At 36.6% G+C, this 26,079-nt stretch overlaps 1 protein-coding gene across 1 annotated transcript in view; it reads left to right on the forward strand.

Moving 5' to 3' along the window:
- The window catches only part of ZNF438 (zinc finger protein 438), a 217,073-nt gene that overhangs the window by 179,007 nt on the left and 11,987 nt on the right, over positions 1–26,079 (forward strand). The window contains 1 exon segment of the mRNA XM_081156151.1: positions 9,250–9,317. The gene's annotated coding sequence lies outside the window, so the exon portion shown is untranslated.

A 26,079-nucleotide genomic window follows, 5' to 3' on the forward strand; every position in this document is an offset into this window, starting at 1 on the left:
GTAGAGCTGAGGCATTAGAAGGAGAGAAAGTGTGCACCCCCCATCCTACAAACTTTGGGAACCAGCCCCAATGCAAGTCTGTTCTAACTATCCTGGCCAAGACCAGAATTCCCCCTAAGATCCCATTTCCATGGAGGAAGGGAAAGCAGCTCCAAAAAGGGACATTCAAGGTGTGAGTCCCAAAGCAGACTCAGCCTCTGGGCTATGGGGGATCCACTCACTGGTCTAATTGGGACTCTACATTGCCAGACTTCAGTCAAATTGTCCAGGGCCAGGCAGGGACATTGACTCACATTGACCTGCACCAGAGAACCTCCCAGGAGGTCCAGGACTGACACCAATGGGCCAGAATCAACAACATAAGAGCAAAATCCACCAAGCTCCACAAATAGTAGGTCCAAAGGTTTTTTGTTTTTTTCCCTCTTTTTCTTTTATATCTTTTATTTCTCTCTTTTTAGTCAATCCTTTTCTCTCTATTTTTAAAATTATTTTCTATTTTTTGTATTTTATTTTTTTCTCATTTCCCATTTTTCTTTTCCTACTCTATATTTTACTTTATTCATTAGTATTACTTTTTAAAATTATTTCTTTTTTTTTTCCATTTATTTTTATTCTTACTCTAGTTCTTTTCCTTCTTTTCCTTCATATTCTCTGCTTTGGTTCTTTTTCCCCCTCTAATTCTTTTGGTCTCATGTCTTTTAGTATTTTTATTTATTTCTTTTTCTTTTTTCAGTTTTTCTTGTTCTTGTTTTGTTGTTTTTTTTGTTTTTTTTCATGTTCAACTTGGTCTTATTTTGTCTTATTTGGCTCTGTCAGCACCTATATAACAGTTGACATGATCGGGATTGTACCTCACATTCAGCAAGCGTGAGGGCTGAGACCACCCTTGAATGGGACAAAAGCAATCAAGACCCAACTACAATAGGGCTCGCACAACCCCACACAAGGGACATTCCTAGAGCACTCAGCTCAGAAGATCAAGGAGACTACACTACTGGGTCTCACAAGAAGACCACTTCATCAAGACTGGGAGGCATAGCAGTCCTATCCAATACAAAGAAACAAACACAAAGAAACAGCAAAAATAGGGAAACAAAGAAACAGGCCTCTAAATGAAATAACAGGAAGAATCTCCAGAAAAAGAACTAAATGAAATGGATGCAAGCAATTTATCAAAAACAGAGTATAAACTAATGGATTTTAGAATGCTCAGCAGCATGAAAAACAAACTAGAAACCATGAAAAAGAACCAGTCTGAAATGAAGAATGAAATAGCTGAAATAAAGAATACACTGGAAGGAATTAACAATAGGTTAGAAGAAGCAGGTGATCGAATCAGTGAATTAGAAGACAAGATAGAAAAATATCACTCAATCAGAGCAGCAAAAAGGAAAAATATCTAAAAAGCATGAGAACAGTTTAAGGGAACTTTGGAACATCATAAAATGGAACAACATAACATCATAGGGGTTGAAGAGGGAGAAGAAAGTGAGCAAGGGATAGAGAAACTGTTTAAAGAAATAATGACAGAAAACTTTCCTAACATAATGAATGAAAAAGTCACCCAAGTTCCAGAAGCACAGAGAGTCCCAAGCTAGATGAGCTCAGAGAGATACAAGTCAAGACATATCATAATTAAAATGGCAAATGTTAAAGACAAAGAGAGAATCTTAAGGGCAGCAAGGTACAGTCAGTTACCTACAAGGAAGCTCAGATAGGCTGTCAGCTGATTCCTCAACAGAAACATTACAGGCCAGAAGAGAATGGCATGGTGTTTTTAAAGTAATGAAAAGCAAAAATCTGAAATAAAAACTACTCTCTCTAGCAAAGCTATCATTCAAAATTGAAGGTGAAATAAAGACCTTCCCAGACCAAAAAAAAAAAAAAGCTAGAGCTCATTACCGCCAAACCAGCACTGCAAGAAATGTTAAAGTGATGGCTGTAAGAAGAAATAGAGTAACATAGGCATAAAGAATAAAAAAATGGGACTAAATAAGTACCTATCAATAATAACCTTAAATGTAAATTGATTAAGTGCTCCAATCAAAAGACATAGGGTAGCTGAATGGATAAGAAAACATGATCCAAATATATGCTGTCTACAAGAGACCCACCTCAGAACAAAAGTCACACAGGATGAAAGTGGAAGAATAGAAAAGAATTTTCCAAGCAAATGGAAAGGGGGAAAAAAGCAGGGATAGCAATACTTATGTATGACAAAATAGACTACAAAACAAAGGCCATAATGAGACAAAGATCCCTGTATAATACTAAAGGGATCAATCCAAGAAAAGGATATAATCCTGATAAACATATACACACCCAATATAAGCACACCTAAATATATTTATAAAACTATTGGAGGACTTTAAGGAAGAGTTCAATAGCAGTCATAGTAGGGGACTTATCACCCCACTGACATCACTGGATAGGTCTTCCAGACAAAAAATCAACACTGAAACAGCAACTTTAAACAACACACTGGTTCAGATAGATTAATCGACATTTACAGAACACCCCAAAGCTTCAGAAAATACATTCTTCTCATGTGCACATGGGATATTCTCAAAGATAGACCACATGTCAGGACACAAAATAAGTCTCTACAAGTTGAAGAAGATTGAAATCACATCAAGCATTTTCTCAGGTCACAATGATATGAAACTAGAAATCAACTGCAATAAAAACACTCAAAAACATTCAAACACATGGCGGCTAAATAACATGGTATTCATCAATGAACGGTTTACCAATGAAATCAAGGAAGTAATCAAAAACTTCCTGGAAACAAATGAAAATGAACACACAACAACCCAAAATCTATGGGACACAGCAAAAGCAGAACATTTAGGGAAGTTCGTAGCATTACAGGCCTACCTCAAAAAGCAAGAAAAATCTCAAATCAACTAACCCTACAACTAAAAGAACTAGAAAGAGAACAACAAGAAAAGCTCAAAGTAAGTAGAAGGAAGGAAATAGTAAAGATCAAAGGGAAAGTAAATGACATAGAGACCAAAAAAAGAACAATACAAAAGACCAATGAAACCAAGAGCTGGTTCTTTGAAAAGATAAACAAGATCAGGCAATTGCTTATAAAGTAAAACATATACTTAATTTACTACCCAGTGGCTTCACTCCTAGGTTTTCACCAGAGATAAACAAATTGTGTTGTAGTCATAGGATAGAATACCATTCAACAATAGAAAGGAATAATCTACTGATACTCAAAAGAACAGATACTGTTTGATTGATATGAAATGATATTGTATTCTAGAACAAGCAAAACTAACTTATAGTGATTGGAAGCATCAGTGATTACCTGGGGCCAGGGGTGAGGGGTAGGGATTGACTGTAAAAGAGGAGGAGAGAACTTTTTGAGGCAATGTTATGGTTCTATATTTTCTTGAAATATATCCCAGGCTTATTTTAATCAGTTTTGGTAAGATTACAGAGAAACAACTGCCTTTGAAAGAAGAATCCATTATTTATAGTTCCCAAGAGGAAGGAACATGCCATAAATTCAAGGCCACATGGGGAAGTTCCAGGGTTAGTCAGGAGGCAAGGAACCTTGGGAAAGCATGGCCTAGAGCCTTTACTCTGGTTTCCCTGGGAAGGGCAAGGCAGAGCAAGACAGTTTAGGACTGGCTACTTTGAATGATTTCAATGGCTTCAGGCGTAGGATGGTCCTAATTGTTCAGTGCCTGGCCCTGGGGTAATGATCTAACCCAGGGGAAATACTGAGTTGCTGTATGAGAGCTGGACAAAGAAGATAATTGGAGATACGGATTTGGGATTAGTTGGCTTGCATCTGAAAGCTGCTCTCACAGGGGAGTTGGTTGTTTGCTATCTGTAGAATTAGCTAGCCCTGGAAGGGGCACTCTGTCTAACCAACCAGTCTCCTAATATGTCAAAACAGCATAAAATATAGAAGAAAAAAGAATGTGATTACTACATAGGTGTATATGTTTGTATAAAATTATACCTCAGTAAAGTTGATTTGAAAAGGAAAAAACATAGTGAAATATAATGGGCACATGAAATTACTCCTCATGAGGAAAATTCATGCTCAAATGCATAAAAAATTTTAAAATAATACCCAAGTGTATAAAAGGACAAGAGCAGCATTGAATACTTCACAATTACAAGTTCATTTAGGCAGTTCCTTTTTTCTTTTCTGTGTCATGACCATTTTCATTTCCTTAATGCTGTATAGTAAAAGGAAAGTGATTTTTTTCAGTTCTTTGATGTCTGGTGTTATACAATCTTTCTGAGACCTTGCTGTATTCTTAGGACTGAAGAAAAAAAAAAGAAAAAAAAAGCTTCATCAGCTTTTCCAGTGACAGAGATCAATATTGCAGGTAGTGTAATAGGAAATCAGTTTCATAGTTGAATATCAATAGTCATGAGAAAGTTCTTCCTTATATCCAGTTGAAATTTGCCTTCTTGTAAATTGTCTCCCTCACTAGTCTTAGGAATCTTAATTGCTCACTGGAGTTACATAGGATTCGTCTAATTCTTCTTCCAAATAATGTCTCTTCAATATTTGAAGATGACTATCTTTTCCCCTTGAATAAAAGAATTTGACAGGTTCACTCCTTTCCTAACTTCTCTAAATCACTTCTCCCTATTACTTTGTTTCCATTCTTTGTTTCACTAATTTTCCTTTAATTCTAGTATCCAGCACAAAAACATTCTGAATATATTTCCATTGACTTAGTCCACACTTGTATGTATGTTAGTGTGTGCATGAGGGAGAAAAGGGGAGGAAGGATAGGGGACAGAGGAGGATCTGTACACAGGAGAGCATGAGCATGTCTATGAATTTAGGGATTAGACATTCCTGGGTAATTAATTCTACCTCATTCCCAGTAAGTAACCTTGAGCAAATTACTTAATTTCTTTGAGCCTCAGTTTCTTCATTTGAAAGATGATAACAATGCTGATTTTCATGTGAGGATAAGAGGTGTGAGTGAATTACCTTGTAGGTCTAGCGCATAATAAGCCCTCAATTCAGAAGACTTACAGTATAGAATAGAGTGTAGGTGAAGCTGTCATCTGTGGACTCACCAACTCTGGTTCTAGCCTCAAGCCTAAAACCTGTGGGGCAATCACTATGCATTGCTTTAAACTCAAGAGCCACAAGCTTGTAGTGGGACCAAAACTAGAGCAAGGTGTGTGAGAAAAGCAGCTGCCCAGTGAGTGGTGGGTTAGTAGCATTATCTTAATATATAAAGAAGAGCCTGTTATAAATTACCAATGTTAATGCAGCCAAAGACTTTATTACCTTTTTTTATATTTTCATATTTCAAGTTCTCCTAGACAAATTTATTATCTTACGATGTGTTTTTTTTAATGGCATTGTGTCAGTCAGTTCATGTATGATGTGTATTTTCTAGGAAATCCTTCCCTGGAAATAGTAATCTAGATTAATGTCCACATTGCAATTCTGTGTATGGTGCCCACATACACACTCAAGAGCATGCACTTAAACACATTCACACCATGGATTGACATTAGTAAGCTTGTTGAGTATGGAGACAATGATTTTCATATATTCTGTAAGACTCTTTATCTAAATTTGGTTTTGGGAACCTTGGCTAGGCAGAATAACAAAGACAAGGTTATGTCTATCTTAGGTTTCCTCAACTAAAAATAAATGGAAGACTTCCATTTCCACTACCATCAAGCTTACTTCTCAAGAAACCAATTCACCTACTTTTCATTTTAATCAACTCTGTTTAAATATGGCATATTAACTGAAATTAAAAGTAATCATATATATGATTTATAAAGCATATTGTATTAAATCTTGCTATATTGATGGCATTCATCATTTACGTTTTTAATTTTTGTTCATTTCTGTTAGAATGGACATATTCTTCTCTTTTGGATCAGTAGGAAGGAACTGGATGGATCATATGATAGGAGTATCTTTAAGAAAATGCCGAACTATTTTTCAAAGTAATTTTTTGCATTACCACCAGCATGCATAAGACTTCCAGTTCCTCTACATCCTTGCCAACACTTGATATAGTCTTTTTTATTCCATTTTAGCCATTCTGATAGGTAGATGGCACTATCTCTTTGTAATTTTAATTTACAGTTCTTTAGTAACTAGTGGATGTTAAGCATCTTTTCATGTCATTTGCAAGCCTTATCTTTGTTGGTGAAGTATTTCTTCAGATCTTTTGCCCATTTTAAAAATTGCATTGTTTGTTTCCTTATTACTGAGTTTTAAGAGTGTTCTGGGTATAATTTCTTATTATATTTATTGTATGCAATTATTTTCTCCCACTGTGTGGCTTGTCTTTTCATTCTCTTAACAGTATCTTTTGAAGAGCAGAAGTTTTTAATTTTGGAGTCCAGATTATTAGTTATTTTATGGATTATGTTTTAGATGTTCTATGTAAGATATTTTTGCCTGGTATAAGGCCATAATGTTTCCTTACAGAAATTTTGTAGTTTTAGCTGTTACATGTAAGTGTATGATACCTTTTGGGTTTGTTTGTTGTTGTTTGCATATGGATATCCAGTACTCCTAGAACCATTTATTAAAGTGACTATTCTTTGTTTATTGCTGATTTCCCTTTATAACTTCATGAAAAATCAGTGGGCCATATATGTGTAGGCTTATTTCTGGACCCTCTAGTCTGTTCCATTGATCTATTTGTCTATCTTTATATCAATAGCACACTGTCTTGATAGTTATAACTTTATAGTAAGTCATGAAACTAAAGTAGTATTATTCTTTAACTTTTTCCTTTTTTAAAAAGTGATTTTGGCTATTCTAAGTTTTTTGAATTTCCATGTGAATTAAGAATGAATTGGTGCCCAGCCAGCATGGCTCAGCAGTTGAGCATCGACCTAGGATCCAGGAGATTGCCGTTGGATTCCCAGTCAGGGCACATGCCCTGGTTGTGGTCTCGATCTCCTGTTGGGGACATGCAGGAGGCAGCCAATCAATGACTCTCATCATTGGTGTTTGTATCTCTCTTTCCCTCTCCCTTCCTCTCTCTGAAATCAATAAAAACATATTTTTTTAAAAAGAATAAATTGGTTCATTTCTACAAAATGTATACTGAGATTTTAACTAGGATTACATTGAACCTATAAATCTAGTATTGCCTGACCGGGCATGGCTCAGCAGTTGAGCATCAACCTAGGATCCAGGAGATTGCCGTTGTTCCGGGTCCGGTTGTGGGCTTGATCCCCAGCAGGGGGCATGCAGGATCTCTCTCCCTCTCCCTTCCTCTCTCTGAAATCAATAAAGATATATTAAAATAAATAAATAAATCTAGTATTTTCAGAAAATTGCCCTTTTATCACTGTTCTGACTATAAACACAACAGTATATCTCTCCATTTATTTAGCTTTAAAAAAATTATTTCATCAGCATATTATAGTTTTTAGTGTATAGTTCTTTCACATCTTTTGTTAGATTTATTCATAATTATTTCATATTTTTGATACCGTTACAAGTAATATATTAAATTTAATTTCTAACTTATTTCAGTTTCTGATTGTTACTAGCATATGACATATAATTGATGTTTGTACATTGATCTTGTATTCTGCAGCCTTGTTAAACTCATTTATTAGTTATTTCTATAGATTGAATTTTCTACGTAATCATGCTATCTGCAAATAAAGACAGTTTATGTTTTATTTCCCAATCTGTATGCATTTTATTCATTTTTGCTTCATTGAACTGGATAGAGCTTTCAGTAAAATATTGAGAAGTGGTGATTGTGTATATTCTTCTCTTGTTTGTAAACTTAGAGGGAGGGCATTCAGTCTTTAGTATGATGTTACCTGTAGATTTCTCATAGACAGCATTTACCAGTTTGAGGAAGTTTTCTTTATTCTTAGTTTTCTAAAAGTTTAATTTTTAATCAGGAATGGATGTTAGAGTTTATCAAATACATTTTCTTTATCTATTGAAATGATCATTGAGTTTTTCTTCTTTAGTTTGTTAATATTGTGAATTACATAGACTTTAAATGTTAAATCCAGTGTGCGTTACTGGGATAACCATGCGTGGTCAGGATATGTTATATTTATGGATTTGATTTGCTAAAAATTTTATTTATAACTTTTGCATTTGTGTTATAAAGGATCTGTCTGGAGGTTTCTTTCATTCTAGTGGCATTTTGTCTAGTTTTGGTATGTGGGTAATGCTGGACTCTTAGAATTAGATATTTAGAATCTCCTCCTTTTCAATTTGTATATAATTGGTATTATTTCTTCCTTAAATATTTAGAACAAAAGAAACCATCTGGGCCCAGAGTTTTCTTTGAGGGAAGATTTTTAACTAAAAATTCAATGTTTTTGAAACACAGTGCTCGCTTATTGAGTGAATTTTACTCAGTATTGCCTGGAAGCAGAAGTCATGCCTTTTAATTTTGTCTAATTTTCTATTTAAAAAAACATTTACGTTTTTAAATAGAAAAATTCATCAGCTTCTACCCTAATTGCTTCTGTCTTTGGTGTCATGTTTAGAAACACTTCTATGGAGGCTTATAAAAATATTTACCTAATTTTTTCAAGGACTTTGTTTTAATTTTGTATTCAAATAGTTTATTAATATGGAACCCCTTATTATAGGAAATTTGAAAAATAGCTAAAATGGAGGGGAAAACATCTGTAATTTCATTACCAAACACAATGCCAATGTACATATTAATATATTTCCTGTATGAGTTTTTCTGTGCCTCTGTTTCTATAGTTGTCATCCTACTGTTTATGTCATTTAGTATGTTCATCTAATGCATTGTATCATCAACATTTTCATAATCTTCATAATCACATTTTAATGACTGAATTATAGTTCATCAAATGATTATATTGCAATTATGCTTCTTTTACTTGTATTGTTAAACATGTTAGTTATTTTTCTGAGACAGAGTATATGAAACAATGACCAGGGAGGGCTTTTTCAGGAAAATCTTCACTCTGCCTGCTTGCACATTTCCCTGTCCCTATGAGGGCAGAGATGCAGATATAATCCTTCTCTCCATTCTGCTTTGCTTCCCTCTCCAGGCCCACACCAGTACATTCAGTAAATTCCTGTCTGTATAAAAATGAGAATGAGATAAAAACATTAGTTTCTTAATAGTTTAGTTCATTTCTTATTACTCATATAGTTATAAATAGAAAGACTTTTTTAAGAGCTTATAATTTATTTTTTGTATGTATTAACTTGGCATCTTAATTATTTTCTAATTATTTTTTGTGCTTACTTATTTTTAGGGAGGTTACTATTCAAGTCAAATACATCATAATACAGAATTCTTCATCACTACCACCAAAAGATCAAGGTAAGAAAAAGCCACTTTTTAGGAAAATGGTAATGTGTATTATAGGTTTTTTTTGTTTGTTTTGCAGTGGTTTTTTTTGTTTGGTGTTTTTTTAAATATATCTTTTTTTATTTCAGAGAGAGGAAAGTGGAGGGAGAGAGAGAGAGAGAAACATCAATGATGAGAGTCATTGATCGAGCCCACAACCCAGGCATGTGCCCTGACCAGGAATCGAACCCCGATCGCCTGGATCCTAGGTCGATGCTCAACCGCTGAGCCACGCCAGGCCCGGCTGCAGTGTGTTTTTTAATCCTCACCTGAGGATATATTTACTGATTTTATAGAGAAGTGAGAGAGAAAAAGAGAAACATCAATGTGAGAGAGATATATGGATCAGTACACGCTCCAGCCAGGGATCGAACCTGCAACCTATGTATATGCCTTGATGGGAATAGAACCCGCAACCCTTTGGTACAAGGATGACACTCCAATCCACTGAGCAAACCAGCCAGGGCTGTTATAGTTTTTATTGATACATTTCATGTCGCTGCCCTCTAACCATAGATGGCTTATTTCCTGGAACTAAGAACAAAAATTTTAATATACCTGAAAGTTTATTTCCTTTGGTAAATTACTTGGGTTTATATAGATTCCTGGGTTTTAAGACATTTCTCCTTTACTGAGAGTTCCTTGAGAGCAGGGCCATCTCATTTCACACAAAACTCACAGAGCTTAGCCCATTAGCTGACACTAATAGATATCAAGTGAAATTACAAAGTATTGGCTTTAGTGAAGCAGAATAATGTGTTTTAATGAGAGAATATATGTATCTATATAATTCATACACATGCATGCACACACAGGTGCGCGCACGCACACACACACGGAGAGAGGGAGGGGATATTTGCTTACACATTTCTTTGACCTGTTTCCTCCCATACTCACTTAAAAAGAAGTATAAGGAAAACCATTTACCCTCCATATGACTTTTAAACAGGAAATCATGATTTAACATGAGCTCCTGGACCTTTCTGAAAAGCCATTTATAGGTGGAGATAGAGTCCTTTCTGAATAAAGAATAATAAATTTTTCTCACAGTAAAGGTGAACTCTAACTTATATGAGGAACTCAAGTCTTTCCCCTGCCCCTATGTATCATCTTGGTTTGAAACCCAATTCTACCACTGAACTGCATAATCTTAGGTACACCTCTTGACCTAAGCTTTCTCATCTATAAATCTATAAAATGAAGTTAATAAGTCCTACCCCACAGGTTATATGGATACTAAAGGAGTAAATATATGTAAATCACCTAGCATATTGCTAATAGCATAGTAGGCATTTATAAGATGATGGTGGCTATCATTCTTAAGGGTTGTGACTAATATCTGGGCTCGCTCTGTGTGTGGAGGCTAATGTAATGAGACAGGCACAGCTGCCTCCTGCTTGGAATGCCTACTGGCTTGAGAAGGCCAAGCATGATCCAAGGAGACCCATGGGAAGTAAACAGAGCAAACCCCGTGGCTTGGTTCTTATCCAGACATTTGGCCAAAGGGAGAGTAAGAGCTTTTGAGATTCATGCAAGATCTAGCCTGAACACTAGGGCAAGAAAGGCTATGAGAATGACAGGGCAGGACAGTAAACCCTATCTAGAAATAAAAAGTGTGCATTTCCTGTGAGTATATTGTGGTATATATCTTTGGAAGATTTCTGCAGTTCTGGGTAACTCATCAAGGGTTTGAAAGTTCGGTGTCCTAGCTGATAGACATCCTTCATCTGAGCAAGTAAGGAGAGGTGTGACTGCTTAAAAGAAAGAATACTGGAACAAATGTCAGGGAAGCTGGGCTCCTGAACCCGATCTGCCTCCAACGAGCTATGGAACCTCAGACGAGTTATTTTGCTCCTAAGCCTCAGTTTCCCTATTAGTAAAGCCAATATTACTAGACACTTTTTTCCAGCTCTGAAAGGTTGTGCGTCTGTGTAACTAAACAATGAGCTGCTTGGTTTCTGGCTAATACAGGGAAGTAACAAAAGCATGTCACCACTCACTTCTTGCCTACTTTGCTTCTCACCAAGGTTGATTTTGTTTTGTTTGTGTGTCTACCTCTCTGAGCTGTTGCATAAGCTTAGTTACCTCCATTGACTTGGCCAAAATATAAAAAGTGAAGCCTAGCTAGGATTCATTAGCTCTAGTAAATTTTTCATCACTTATTTCTGAAACGAAGGATATTTAAGCCCCAAATCCAGGATTTGGCAGGGAAAAAGGTATAATAGCTAAAAGAGCTGAATTAGTCAAGTGCCTTCAGTGTCACAGTCACTCTACCTCCAACTTTATATCCTTTGTTTTATTTAATCTTAATGATAAGTTAGATATATTCTGATTTTGAAGGTTCAGGTACTTTTACCAAGCTCACCAACTGTTAAGTGACTTAACTAAGATTTGATAGGTCTAAGGATCTATCAAAATCCAAAACTCACTCTTTGTCCCCTGTGTCACACTGTAAATTTATAAAGAATATTTATAATCTATTTTTAGATCATTTCCCTTTTTCTTCTCTGATCAAACATATTGTGCTTAATTACATATATGAATATTTAAAACCATTTTAAATCAAATTAGGCAGAAATTAGAATTTATATCATGGAAAATTATATAAGTAAGGAAAAACAGTATAGTATATATTAGGCCTAAGAATTCCCCAATTCTTCATTAATTTACTCATTAATCTGTTCAAATGCTTTCTCTGTGGCCTGGATTCTATTAACATTTTTAACAAAGAAAAATACCAGACTTTTAAATTATGATTTTGTTTATATTTCTGTCATGACATATAATCATTTATGCAACATGAGAAGTTTGCTCGGTGTGTGTCATTTATTAATTAAATGCTGAGTTATTTATTTGACAAACTGTTGATGGCTATCTATAAATTATGGTACTTTTGAATTTTAGACTTGTAAATACACACACATATTATACACATTAATGCATGAAATTCAGGTAGGACATCACCAGCAGAATTGCAAGGCTTAACAAAATCCACTGCATCACATACTGTCTCCGAATAAAATATCATATTGTAGAATGATCACCAAGGAAATACTTACCAGGAGCTATGTCGGATGCTCTGAGGGATCCAAAGATAAATCAGGCAAGAGCCTGTGCTTCTACAAAACACAGAATTCTATTAGAACAGCGGACATGTATGTAATTAATTAGAATAAAGCTTGGCAAATACTGTATTAGAACTGAGTATGACATAGTTTGAGAATCTGAATGAAGGGACTATTGGTTAAGCCAGACTTTTGAAGCTGGTCAGGAAACCACATAGCAGAGAGGAGATGACCTTTGCTCAGTACATTAACACATGTAGAATTCAAGCCAATGGAGTTTAGGAGTCAAGGGATATGAGTTTGAAGCTAGGAAACAACTAGAGGAATAACTAATTACAAATTCTAGTGCCTTCTATTTAAATCTTTTCTAATTTTGGATAAAGACATTTAATGTTATAATATCAGTCTAATAAAAGTTTATACTATATTAAAAGCTTTCCATTATAATTTAGTGTTATTGTTATTACTTTCTTTGTGAAAGTATTCCTTATAGACTCTTTAAAAGTTCATTGGACTTATTTTGTTACAATTTTCTATCTTCTCATGCACTCAGGATTTGGGGACAGGATTCATGGTTTTCCCATAACTTCCCTTTTTTATTTGACATTTTCCAATGATAAGCTAATAGAAATATAAAGGGCAGGTATTTTGTGTTGGAAAATAGCAAATTCTAACAAGTGATAAACCATGTTTTTGAGGGAAAAATAGTTATGAAAACAACATGATAAGGCCAACTACAGTTGTAACTTCCACTTTAAATTTGTTGAAGGAAAAGACAAAACCACAACAGTGATTGGAAAATGCAAATGAATTTATTTACTTGACAGATAAGGAAAAGCACAAGTGAGCAACTTTGCCACATGCTTCTGTGACAGGAACAGTTATGTTTTTTATGTGCTAGTAAGACGTTCACTGTGGCTATGCTAATTAAGGATTGAAGTTTGCACCTTGGAGAAAGCAGGATGAATTTTAATTCCCCGCACAGTTGGTTAAAACAGGTCCCACTGTTCATTGTCGGGAGTGAGCCTTCATTTCAGTCCAGGGAGGGCCTGTTTTACTGGAGTCATTCAAAATTCTTAGTCATTTGCCAGCTTCACAGTCGAGTTTTTCCATTTACTAGGCAAGTCTGCAGCAGGTGGAAAGGTCTTCTTATACAGGTCTTTTAACACTTCTCATCTCTGTCATAACATTTGTATTGTTTAAACATAGTTTTCAAATTGTGAGTGCTATTTTTATTCAATGAAGTAATAATAAATGGGGGTCAGGAGACAGCAGATGCATTGAGGCAAGACCCTGGTGTTTTTTTTAATCCTCACCCAAAGATGGGTTTTTATTGATTTTTAGAGAGAGAGGAAGGGAGGGGGGAGAGAGAGAGAAACATTGATGTGAGAGAGAAACATTGATCGGTTGCCTCTCATATGCACCCTGACTGAGGATCGAACCCACAACCTAGGTATGTGCCCTGACCAGGAATAGAACCCGCAGCCTTTTGGTGCACAGACGATGCTCCCACCAGCTGAGCCACCTGGCCAGGGCAAGACACAGTGACCTTCAGGACCCCCTTCAAAACCACACAGTTCTCCAAATATGCATTCACTGTACAACTCCTACTAATTTTAAAACCTGAACATTATTTACCAGTGAAACCATAGCCATTACTGTTTATCATGTAAATTCAGATTAGGATTTTTTTAAAAACGAGCAAACAAAAAAACCCCTGGATTTTCTGATTCAAGACAATGCTTTTCAAATAATATGGCAGAGCCAAAAATATATTCTTATGTCTTAAAGACATAGAAATACGTACTGTATCTTAAGTACATTAACATTTTGGTATTAGTGAATATAGCGTTTCGGAACTCAAGTAAAGAAAGTTTGGGATAGCTAGTTAATTGATTTTTTTTAAGTTTAGAAAAATGACCTTAATTATTTTAGATCCTTAGTATCAATTGGGTTTTTTATAAAATTCTTAATCAGTTTTCTGTATTTGGAAAGCTTTAAATCACCCTGGCATGTAGCGGGTTATCAAACGCATATTAAATTTTGTTGAAAATGCGTTAAACTCTCAAACATTTTTAAAAAAATCATATTACTTAGATGCTGTGAAAACATTTTAATCTTTGTTTTTTGATGAAACACCAAGCTATAGTTCTCATGTCTAGGTGTTTATTTAACAAATATTTATTGTCTTTGGAGAGGCAAGGAGCAAAGGACAAAGGGAAAATAAGAAAACCAAACTAAGCTCTACTCTCTTATAGCTCAATTCAAATTAATAAAACTGAGCTACCTATAAGCAGAGTTTACCTTTTATGATTTAACCTAAAAACGGTTTATATTGTGTTATCCAACTACAGTTCACTTTTCAAACATGGTATTAGAGCTTTTTCTTAAGCTTCTTTCCTATTTGTTCTTCCCCCTCTCTCCTCTCATTCTGGCAAAAGAATGCTAAGCTAAGAGCTGGACAGCGAGCTCTGGCTATCCTTCTGCCCTTCTTTTGAGGCTCTGTGACCTTGGCTAAATCAGTGAGCCTCAGTGCCTTCTTCTTTCAAAGGGGGATAATAGGTCTTGCCCTGAAGCAGTCAAATGAGATAAGGTACAGTTGGTTCTCCTCATTCACATTAGTTGCCACAAACGCTGAATTAGCTAATATAAAAAATTCTATAAAATCACCACAAACACTGAATTAGTGAATACTGAACCATTGCTCCTAAGGGAAATACAGGGTTAGGTTCCTGCGAGCCTCTGGTCACAGTACAATATTTTCATCAACTATCAATACAGAACCTAGTTTTTATGTGTGTTTCAGTTTAAAGACACCTCATTTAATATATGTTGTTCATTACATTGAACTCACAGACAGAATTATAACTCATAACTGGACAAAGCTTATCTAACATATGTATTTTCTTCAAAAGGCACATTATGCTTAGAAATACCTGGACAGTGTGTCACACTATTCTTGAGGGCTATTTTAAGCAGTGAAATTACAAAATGAAAAAAATGTGAAAAATATGCCACTAAATGGACCACGAAAAGGACAACACTTGTTTATAGCATGAGAGCTGAAACAGGGCAGAGCATCCATCCACCACTGCTGAGAACATGCACATCAGGTGACTCACATTTTTTGCCTGTACGTATCTAAAGCTGACCACAAAAATGCCACCGGTATGGATTTTGGGATTGCAAATAAATTTAGGCAAACAGGTGAATTTGCAAATATGGAATCTGTGAATAATGCGGATCAACTGTGTGCGAATGCACCTTGTGAACTCTATTAAAGAGCAATATAAATCGCAGAGTAATTTGCAGAATAAAAGTTATTTGGGGTAACATTTAACTCAGAATAACTTTATGTAAAGTTAATATTATCAATGTCAAGTTAATAAAATAATAAATGTGTTATTTTGAAAGTGACCACAAGTCCTTAGCTCAGTAAAGCTACAAAAACAACTATTATTGCAAATTCCTTGGCTCTTTAGCCTTCACATTTAATGCAGAGTAGCAAGGACAACCACTATAATTTGATGTTTTGCGTTCAGTGGTTAACATGGCTTTGTGACCTCATTTCTGGGGGAAAACATTCCCTATGTATTACCAAAATATTATGTTTTCAAATATGTGACATTCATATGGAAACATTTTGATCTTAACTAGTGGTGTAAATGCTGTTCTTGGATTTTTGGTACCGTTTTATGTTGCAGACCAAGTACAAATTGACATTTTTCAAGCTGGTTTTGGTTAACTCCTTAATGTGGAAATTGGAACTTTCCAATGCAATAACCTCTGCAAAATACCACTATGGATTATTAGTATGTTATGCTGTTGACAGAAGTACAAATGGAAAGCACACACATACCTATAGAAATTTCCTTGTAAAACAAAATGGAAATTACCTGGGTGGCCTAAAAGAGCTTTATACTGGAAGTTATTTTCCTATTTTGAGATAAAATACTAGAGTTTGGAATATTCTTATTAGGAAATTCAGATTATGAGTATGTTTGTCCTTTGAAGTAGCCATATTTCCACCGCTTAAAAAGCAGACTACTAATCAGGTAGCCTGCTTGGGCATGCATCAATGTCAGTGTGGCCATTTGGCAGCAGAGTCTCTCAGAAACTCCAATTAACCATGTAAATATATTTCATAGCATCACATCTCACTTTGTCAGACCCCTGCTGCCTTTATATTATTAACATAACGCAGGTGCAAATAACATTTAAGCACTTTGATAGAAAGCAGTTGGAGACATTTCACTGTGGGCACAACACTTTCCCATTGTATACATCTGTTCAAATAATGTATCCAGCCCCAGTGACATGAGCACAAGGATGGAAACATTTGCCGCTGAGACCACTTGCCATAGAGCAGATGCTTATATCTTTATTTAGGCAGATGGTTGGTGTGATGGGTTGAGCAGGAATAAAAGCAAAGAAGTTTGACGGGTGTTTAGAATGTTATGCAAGCCAAAAATATAGGTTAGGCATTTTATGTTTATAAAAGCCTATACTACTAGGAATAGAAATTAATAAATCTGGTGGTACTTTTAATAGAGTAAACAGATTGTTCTTGTCTTTACATTAATTGGCACGAAAATCCTAAAAACGTTTACCAAAATTCCAACATCAACTTACACTAGAAACAGCAACTTATGATTATTTTGGTTTTGATTAAATAATTTAAAATGATTTTGAATGCATGTTAATAATAGTTTTCTAAAAATAGTACTCTATTTTAAAAAAGCAAAAACGATTGCAGTATATACAATACTGCCAGGAGCATCTTGTTATCTTTCTTAAAATTGAGGGAAAAATAAAAATGCCATTAATTTAAATATAATTTATGAGACATTTCATAAATATAAATTCAAATTAAGTAAAATAAATATCTGAAGCATTACATATTTATAAGATTTTTGTCAAGCATTTTATTATTTAATCTGTATTCTAACATTTCCCACTGGTGACATTTTAATTATAATTACCTTTATGAACTTTATTTTCAAGACTGTCCTATGGAACTGACATATCATATTCTCAAGAGAAAAAACATGTGAAAGAAACAAATCTTACCAAAAAAAGACATTTCCAGATTTTATTTTCTATTGTCATTCACACACACAGCAAAAAATCATAGAATCTCAAAAGAGCTGGGATATTTGATTTCATCTAGTTCAATTCTCAAATTGATTTTTGTTTCAGGACCCCTTTACAGTCTTCAAAATTATTGAGGACTCTAAAGAATATTTGTCTGTGTCAGTTATATCTGTTGGTATTTACCATATTTGAGATTATAAACTGAAAAATATGATGTAAGTAGCTATTTTCTAAACCAAAAGAAATAATGAGAAGACTGGCATTGACTTATGTTTTTTGAAAATATCTTTTCAAAATGGTTGAAAATGGTTGAAGTCTCATATCTAGTCCTGCATTCAGTATGTTGTTCTCTGTTGTTTATGTTGAAATATTTGGGGAGAAAAACTTCATAGTTGCAGGAAAGAGAATATTTTAATAGCCTTTTCAGATAATTGTGAGTATTTTTCTTCGATACTACACCAAAATGTGTCAGATAACTATAAATGTCTTTAATAGAATCAGGTAACTTTTTAAAGTTTATTTGAAGCCATGTCAATGTCCTTCTCGTATTCTGTTACATTTTGGTCTTGCAGTGCCCAAATGAGTCTTTCCCCCATCCGTGTAACATAAGGCATTGGTCATTTAGAAAACATTAGTGCACTGAGTTATACAAATCTTCTATATATATAGCAGGTCCCCGAATAATGTCATTTCATTCAATGCCCCTTCGTTATCATGTTGATGAGGAAAAAATCTATCCCAGCCTGGGCCTCTGCCTGTGTGGAGTTGGCATGTTCCCCCGTGTCTGTGGGGGTTTTCTCCAGGTGCTCCGGCTTCCTCCCACATCCCAAGTGAGGTTAGTTGGCGTGTCTCCAGTCTGAGTGTGTGTGTGTGTGTGTGTGTGTGCACCCTTTGATGGAAAGGTGTCCTGCCCCAGGTCAGGTCCCACCTTGCACCCTGAGCTGCTGGGACGGCGCTGGCCACTCAAGATTCTGAACTGGAGTAAGTGGGTTGGAAAAGAATTCTCTTACTTGTTTTCATTCATCTTTTTTAAATGTATGTATAGCTCACATTTATTTCAGTGTTTAACATTAGAAGTGTTCGGGATCTTTATTTAGCAGTTTGGTGATGTTTTTGTGATGAGAAATATGCCATATGAATTTAGCTTGTTTCTATTAATTAACCTGTGATAAAACTGCTTTTGTTATGTGTCTTTTCCCTTAAAGTTATTGTTTCCAAGAATCTGCAGACAGCATTCAGTAAGGACTTACTGTACATCATTTTATACAACATTGTAAAAATCATATTGTTAATGTAACAAGAGTCTGATCTGAAAGATCTTTAAGTGTTGGGAAGGAAGCTTCAAGCTCCTGGTGATGAACTCAATCAAGTTTTTCAAAGTTCTAATTGCCACTTGCAGGAATGATTTTTATCAATGACAACGGTTACTTGTAGTGATAAGCTTCATTCATTCACTTCTGAGAAAATGTCTGCCCATTACTCAAATCTGAATATGTTCTTTCAACATTCTGTCAAGAGTTTTTTTAAGTAAAAATGGTATTCCATGAAAACAGCAGCCGTTCAGCCTTGCAACACCGTCGCACAAGTGCTTTTCCCCAAGGCAGCCATCATGCTTCAGTGTGCGGCACAAGTGCCCTAAGAGTGTGAATTTCAAAAAGGCTCCAGAATTTCAAAAAGGCATGTCAGCATCACAGTTTATTAAAATTTTGTACCGCCTTTTTGTTGTTCTGAGAAAATGTGACTGCTTGAATGCCCCTGCCTTAATTCAGGCTAAGGGGCCAGAGCAGTTTTACCCAGTTCTCCTGTTTGTCCCATCAGTGCAACACCTGCAAAGATCAACCTAGTGGAAAAGGCAATGACATCTTATTTTGACATCAAAGGGAGTGTTGGGAGGTCCACAAGGTGTGCAAACCACAGTTTGAGAAACAATGATTCAGGGTCATCCTCTCTTGTTAAAGGGAGAAACTAAGGCCAATAAGGATTATTGTCTTGCTCAGACTCATTCATAGTAGATGGAAGAACGAAAGCCACCTCTGCTCTCTTTCTTACATGTAATGCAATTTGTCTCATTTTCACTGAGAAGGCCTCCTAAAAAAGAAAAAGCCCCCAGATCCAAACCATAGGCCACAGCACTGAATGGGCAAGGAGTTGCCACAAGGAATTAAGAATTAATTTCAGCATTTTTAAACTTTTTCATTCAGTCCTAATGTTCTTCAGTGACCTCAGTTTTAGAAGCAGATAGCATACAATTAGAAAATATCTAGAAAATTTATATTATTTCTAAAATTATAAAAGACCTTAGTAATTATTTTTTTCTTCACTTTTTCTCATTATAAAAAAAACTTCTTTATCAGTACTTTAAAGTGTTGTGAATTTATTGTGTAATTGTTACTTTAAAAGAGTTCCATTTTGGTGTAAGTCTGATTTGTTCATCAGAAGCTCTGTAAAAGAAGCCATCCTGTTACAAGCCTGGCTTGTAACACATTGGACATTGTGAAGGGAATCACTCTGTAAATTTTTTTAACTACCTCCCTAGCAACTATGCTCTACATTCCTGTTAGAAAAAACAAGCTCACTCTCTCTCCTGATAGTTATACTCTGATTGGAAAAGGTTAGTCAAAACGGCCTTTATTTTATCAACACAGAGATGAGTTATGTGTCACCAGCCATTGGAGGAGACTGACATAAACAGATAAATTGCATAATGCCGTAGTAAGTCCAGTGTATTGGAATGGAAGGAGAGCAGCCTTGGTGCCAGACAGACCTGGATTCAAATCCAACTCACACTTACCAGCTTTGTGGCCTTGCAAGAAATACTCAGTTTCTGTATCTATGAACTGAAGATGTTAATATCAAGAGCTCATAGAGGATTAAGTGAGATAATAGGTTAAGCACTCAGTCTGACTCCTGGCAGAAGGACATTTTAGCACTTCGTAACAGAATTCAAGGGTTTAGAGGTTGAAAGGAAAATAAGTTGATGAGAGGAGAAGGGGAACATATACACTACCTACAATAAGTAGCTTTGTTCATGAAGAAATGAAAGGAGATAGGGCAGTAGTTTGAAGAGGAAACAAGAGTCCAAGAACTCTTAATTGTTGTTTTGGTTTTTATTTTTGTGTATTCAGGAAAAAGCATGACAGTATTGCTGAAAGTTAATAGTTCACTCATTTAGTAACTAACATGCTGTGTGTCTGCCTTGTACCAAACACTGATCTACGCACTGAGGTCCTGGCAGCAAACAAAACAAGCCTCTGCTTTCTTGGTGCTTGTATTTTAGTGGAAGGAAGACGGGTTAATATAACCTCATTATAAAGGTAAGTGCCATGAAAGACAGTTAAAGTTGAGAAAGGATTCAGCCCATGATCGTATGAGGCTGAGCAGCTGCTTTTGGATAGGTTGGTCAAGGAAGGCCTCCAAAATCTGTGGAGCTCGCCAATGGTGTGGGATCCCTGAGGCAGCGCAAGGGGCCTGGAGAGAAGTGTGGGGTGCAGAACAGGTTTGGAAATGCTCCATTATTCTAATATGCACTTTTTTTCACATACAAAAATATTTCAGGACTTGGGGTGGATGAGTTGTATATTTAGAGAGAGAGTGCTTCTCCCTTCTTTCCCTCTACCCCAGAAAAGGTAAAGTTATTTGTGTTGTATAATGAAATAAGAGCGTTTAGAAGTAGAAGGAAGGGATGGTGAATGAGTTCCTACTCGATGACCTCTTTTCTCCATGAGGTCTTAAACCCTTCAGGCTTCTATACCTAAGTACCATAGTCTGACTGGCTTACAAACAACAGAAACAGAAATTTGTTATATTTCTGGAGGCTGAAAGTCCAAGAGCAGGATGCCAGCATGGTCAGTTTCTGCTGAGAGCCCTCTTCTGGGTTGCAGATTGCTGTCTTCTTGTTTCCTCACATGGAAGAAAGAGGACAAGAGAGTTCTCTGGGGTCCCATTTATGAGGACACTAACCCCATTCATGAGGGCTCCAACCTCATGGCCAAATACCTTCCAAAGGCGCCACCTCCTTATACCATTACACTGGGAGGTTAGGATTCAAATATGAATTGCAGGGGACACAAACATTCAGTGCATTGCAAGGTTAATGCCCAAAATTGTTGACAAGAGAGAAGTATGGGGGAAAAGTGGAGGAGGGAGAGTGCCTCAGAAAAGCAACAGGAGAGACCTAAGCCAGTCGCAGTCACAAACTGAAGGGAGTCTGTAGGGATGAGGCACAGATGATGGAACAGGTCTGCAGTTTGAGACTGGAAACCTTGAATTTACAATGTTCGATGTTCACAGTGGTTGGATTTCTCCCACGTTGGGCAGCAAGCAGTGGGGTGGAGAGCAGTGTGAGCCAGTTGGGCTAGGTGCTGTAGGAGGACACCAGTGGGGTGAACCTATGGAATGCTAGCTGGGATGTCTGTGGATGGTCAGCCATTAAGCCCACTCCATCAGCAGGAGTACCTACCTAAGTACACACACATCCAAATATGAACAGCCCCAAGGAAAAGAGAATGCAGGTGGATTGCAAAATCCCTCCATCTCTTCAAGGAAAATGGAGAGTTAACTCTTAACATATTCCTAACCTGTAGATGAGAGTAAACATTTCCTTCAACCAGGTTTTGTGGTTTTTATCCAAAGAACAATAAAGATATTGGAGGAGAAGCTGTGCAGAATTCAAAAAAAGGACTCCTAAGTAGTCCCACAGGTTTGAAACTCCGATGACTTCGCTCTTTGTCGTTGCTCATATCAGCATCTGACTACCTTAGCTATACCTCAGAATCTGTAGATGCTAGTTTACTCACATACAGCAGATCTGCTCAGCTCCCCAGAGATAACTACTGCAAATCTAGTCAGTGCCTGGGGCTTCATTTGCTTTTTCTTTACTTTCTTCAAAGTCTCAGTATTGTAGGTGATCTCTCTATGTTAAGGTGTGCCTTGATTAAAGAAATAAGCATGGAGGGACCTGGAGAGTATTATGCTAAGTGAAATAAGCCAGTCAGACAAAGACAAATGTCACATGATCTCACTTATATGTGGAATCTAATTAACAAAATAAACTGATGAACAAAATAGGTCCAGAGACATAGAAGCATGGAACAGACTGAGGAATCTCAGAGGGAAGGGCAGGGGGCTGCAGAAGAGATTAACCAAAGAACTTATATGTATATATGTATAGCCCGTGGACACAGACAATAGTGCAGTGAAGGCCTGGGGAGGGGGCAGGAGCCAGGTGGAGGGGTCAATGGAGAAAAAAAGGGGGATGTCTGTAATATTTTCAACAATAAAGATAAATTTTTTAAAAAAGAAATAAGTAACAGTCAAAAAGAAACCACTTACCAAGCAGAAGTTTTAGGGACCAATTATGGACATAAAGGAATACATGGTCCTGTGCATTGGTACATATAAGTCATGAACTATTTGACATAAAAGCTGAAGCATAGAAAAACTTGCAGCAAAAAAAAGTTATACATCACTGTGAGTTGAAGATAAATCATAAGTGAAGATAAGACATCTGTAAAACTATACCATAAAGCAAGGAACAGTTACTTCACCTTTTAAAGTACAGTTTGCACCCTCCTTAAAAATGCCATTCTAGACATATGAAGTAAATCTCTTCTGGCCACTGACTTGTTCCCAGGTGTGACTGGCAAGTAGGCATCTTCCCGTGTCACCTACACCTTACTGGGCATGCATCTGAACTGCCTCTGTCTAGTTGATTTTCCCATCACTTTGCGGGGAATAGACTTGGAAAGTATCAAACTGTAGCTTTTTGGCAAAGCAGTAAAAAAGGCATGCCTGTATTATCTAATCTCCCCTTTATTCCTTTCCTGTTAATAATAACAGTATCAATACTTTTTGGCAAGAGGAAGTGGAAAACTAATGTCTGCTGAGCATTTAACATGTGCTAGGCACTACCCTGGCACCTTCATGGGGACTTTTTTTATTTAATCCTGATAGACCTTTGTAGTCAGAAACTATTAATATGCCCACTTAATAACTGAGAACACTTAGGCTCAGACAGTGACTTTCACAAGCCACGAGACAGAAACAGGAGTTGAAACCACCTCTGTCTGAACCCCCAAAACCATGCTCTTTCCACCAGAGACAATGATAGCGGCCATAACCATGTTGAGGTGAAAAGCACCCTTTCAGTCAAATAGTCCAAGGTCTGAGTCCCAGCCTGTTACCTGCTTTGAAATCTCTGTCTGTAAAATGTACATATAGCAGTAATTCCCAATTCAAGTTATTGTGGGGATGAAATGATAATGCATGTATTTTGAACAGTACCTGATACAAAATATTCCTTATCATTGGAATAATGTTTAAGAAACAGTATTGATAAGTGCTAGGAATAAAGAAGCTCTGGTGCTCAGAAAATGAAAATTCTTTTTCTTGCTAAGCTAGGCTATGAATTCACTGTTTGGCAAGGCAGCTCTTAAAGGCCTGTGCTGAATGGAAGGTATCTGGATATCATAGGTGTTGTTACAGGAGGGAAGGAGAGGGAGTCAGGTAAGAGCACAGTTTAGCAGAGCAGTGCATATGCCAAGGAGAATGGAGAAAACTAGGCTCAGGATACAAGATACTAACTGGGAATGTGCTTATTTCCTTTGTACAGTGTCAGATTTCCTGAAATTTGGGTCCTGAATATTACAACTCTAGGAGGTTGATCATCCTGGGAAACAGCTTGAACCCACATTCTATAGAAATGTGGAATAGAAGTAGTATTTGGCATCCTGCATCCTTAGAAACAAAAGAACACTTGTGCCTATGCCAGCATATTTTATAGTGCACTCTGCTGTCAGCGCTCAGTAACCTCCTGTTGACTCTGTTGCTGCAGAGCCTGGACAGTGCCTTGGGGAGAGGGAAGGCAATAGCTAAATGTGTTTATAGGGTTTTTCAACAAAATTAAGTTGAGCTCCCCTGTGTTATGAGGCATTTCTTTTATCTCAAACATCTCCAGGGATTTACCGTATTTGTTTTTACCAAAGACCATCCTGGGAAACAGTTTGAACCCCAACTGGAATTTGTTATTTGAAGGCCAAGTGGGAGGGGAAAAAGGGATGCCAACAAATAAAACTGAAAATAGGAGTTTTCAGTTTAATAAAGTTAAAACCTAAACAACACCTAAAAGTTTGGCTCTTTAAGTGGCTAACATTTGGCAGTACTTTTGTTCTGCTCCTGCATCCATGGGGCCTGCTTCAAGAGCAGGGACACCCCTCTCTTTCTGTACCTGCTCCCCATTCCACGTGTAGCGTAGGCCTGTGGCCCCAGTACATGGAATCATGGAGTTGTGCCCACACTGACAAAGGGGCGAGCAGGAACAACTTTGCTCAGAAGCAACAAAGGAGGCTCTGGTCCTGCCCATGGAAATCAGGAAGTGAGTTGTTTGCAGCTGTCTAGAGAGCTGTCTTCCCCAGTAACTGGCCTGTTAATACTATCTGTGCCAGCTGTGGTGTGGCAGTTGGATCAAGCCGGCTCAGATGTTGGCACTTAGTGCTGTCGAGCCTTCTTCTTCCCTCTGCTGCTTCTAACATGCAGCCGATCTCCATCAGGTCAAATTCTGTGGCGGTAATGGAGGAAAAGGAGCAGGACACACAGCACACTTTTCCCAAACAAATATCTGACAGCCTCACTGGATTTGTCAGAATCCTATGGACAATAAGTGGCAAATTCAACTTTAAAAATCTGCCTTTTGCTTCAGAAATGATTAGCTTTCCATGAGTTCTCTCTAATAAGTGGGCTTTGAGAAATAATTGTTGGTAATTGAAGTTTTGGGATCTGACAAGCCATTTTTATTTCAAAAAAATTGTATTCTCCTAAGCATTCAGAGATAATATTATATTTTGGAGTACATTAGGGCAACTTATATATAATTTTTCTCCTTTTGAGGGGCGAATGGAGAAGAGGAAGGTCATTGCTTCAAATGAGAGTGGGACAGGTCTGCTTGTGTGGACTTTGGCACATTATTTAACTTCCTCAAGACTTGTTATTCTTAATCTATAAAAGGGGAACAATAATATTTATTTTCAGGGTTTACTCAGGGGTTCAATTAAAAGACCTAGCACAGATTCTAGACCATAATAAGGACTCAATATCTATTAGTTTCCTTTTAAATCCACAGTTAGATTAGTTTCTATAAATGTCACTTTTCAAAATAGTTATTTTTAATATGCTTAACATATTGAAAAACAAGCCCACATTTAAAATCCTAATATTAAGTATTCATGTTGTATAATTGTGCAAAATTAATTTTACTGAGTGAGCCTTTTATGTTTTCAGTTAATAAAAGTCTATGTTTAGAGCCTGAGAGTCCTGTGAGTCTCTTAAACTGTGTTATGGGTAATTTTGCAGGATTTCCAGAAATTATGAATGTCAGTGGAAATTTCTACCTCTCATTATTTAGTGCACAGCTCTATGAGATGTGTAATTTAGTAGGTGACAGGTGAGGGGTTTTTGGTCGCCATCTGTGAAAGGTCTTGAAAGTATGTAGTGGAGTAAACCACTCCTGTAGCTACACTGCAAAGAAACACTTCCTACAGTCATACAATCTTAGTATTTTAGAGTTAAAAACTTAATGTTAC

Source organism: Miniopterus schreibersii (genome assembly GCF_964146895.1).
Source record: "Miniopterus schreibersii genome assembly, chromosome: 1".
NCBI classification, from domain to species: Eukaryota; Metazoa; Chordata; class Mammalia; order Chiroptera; family Miniopteridae; genus Miniopterus; species Miniopterus schreibersii.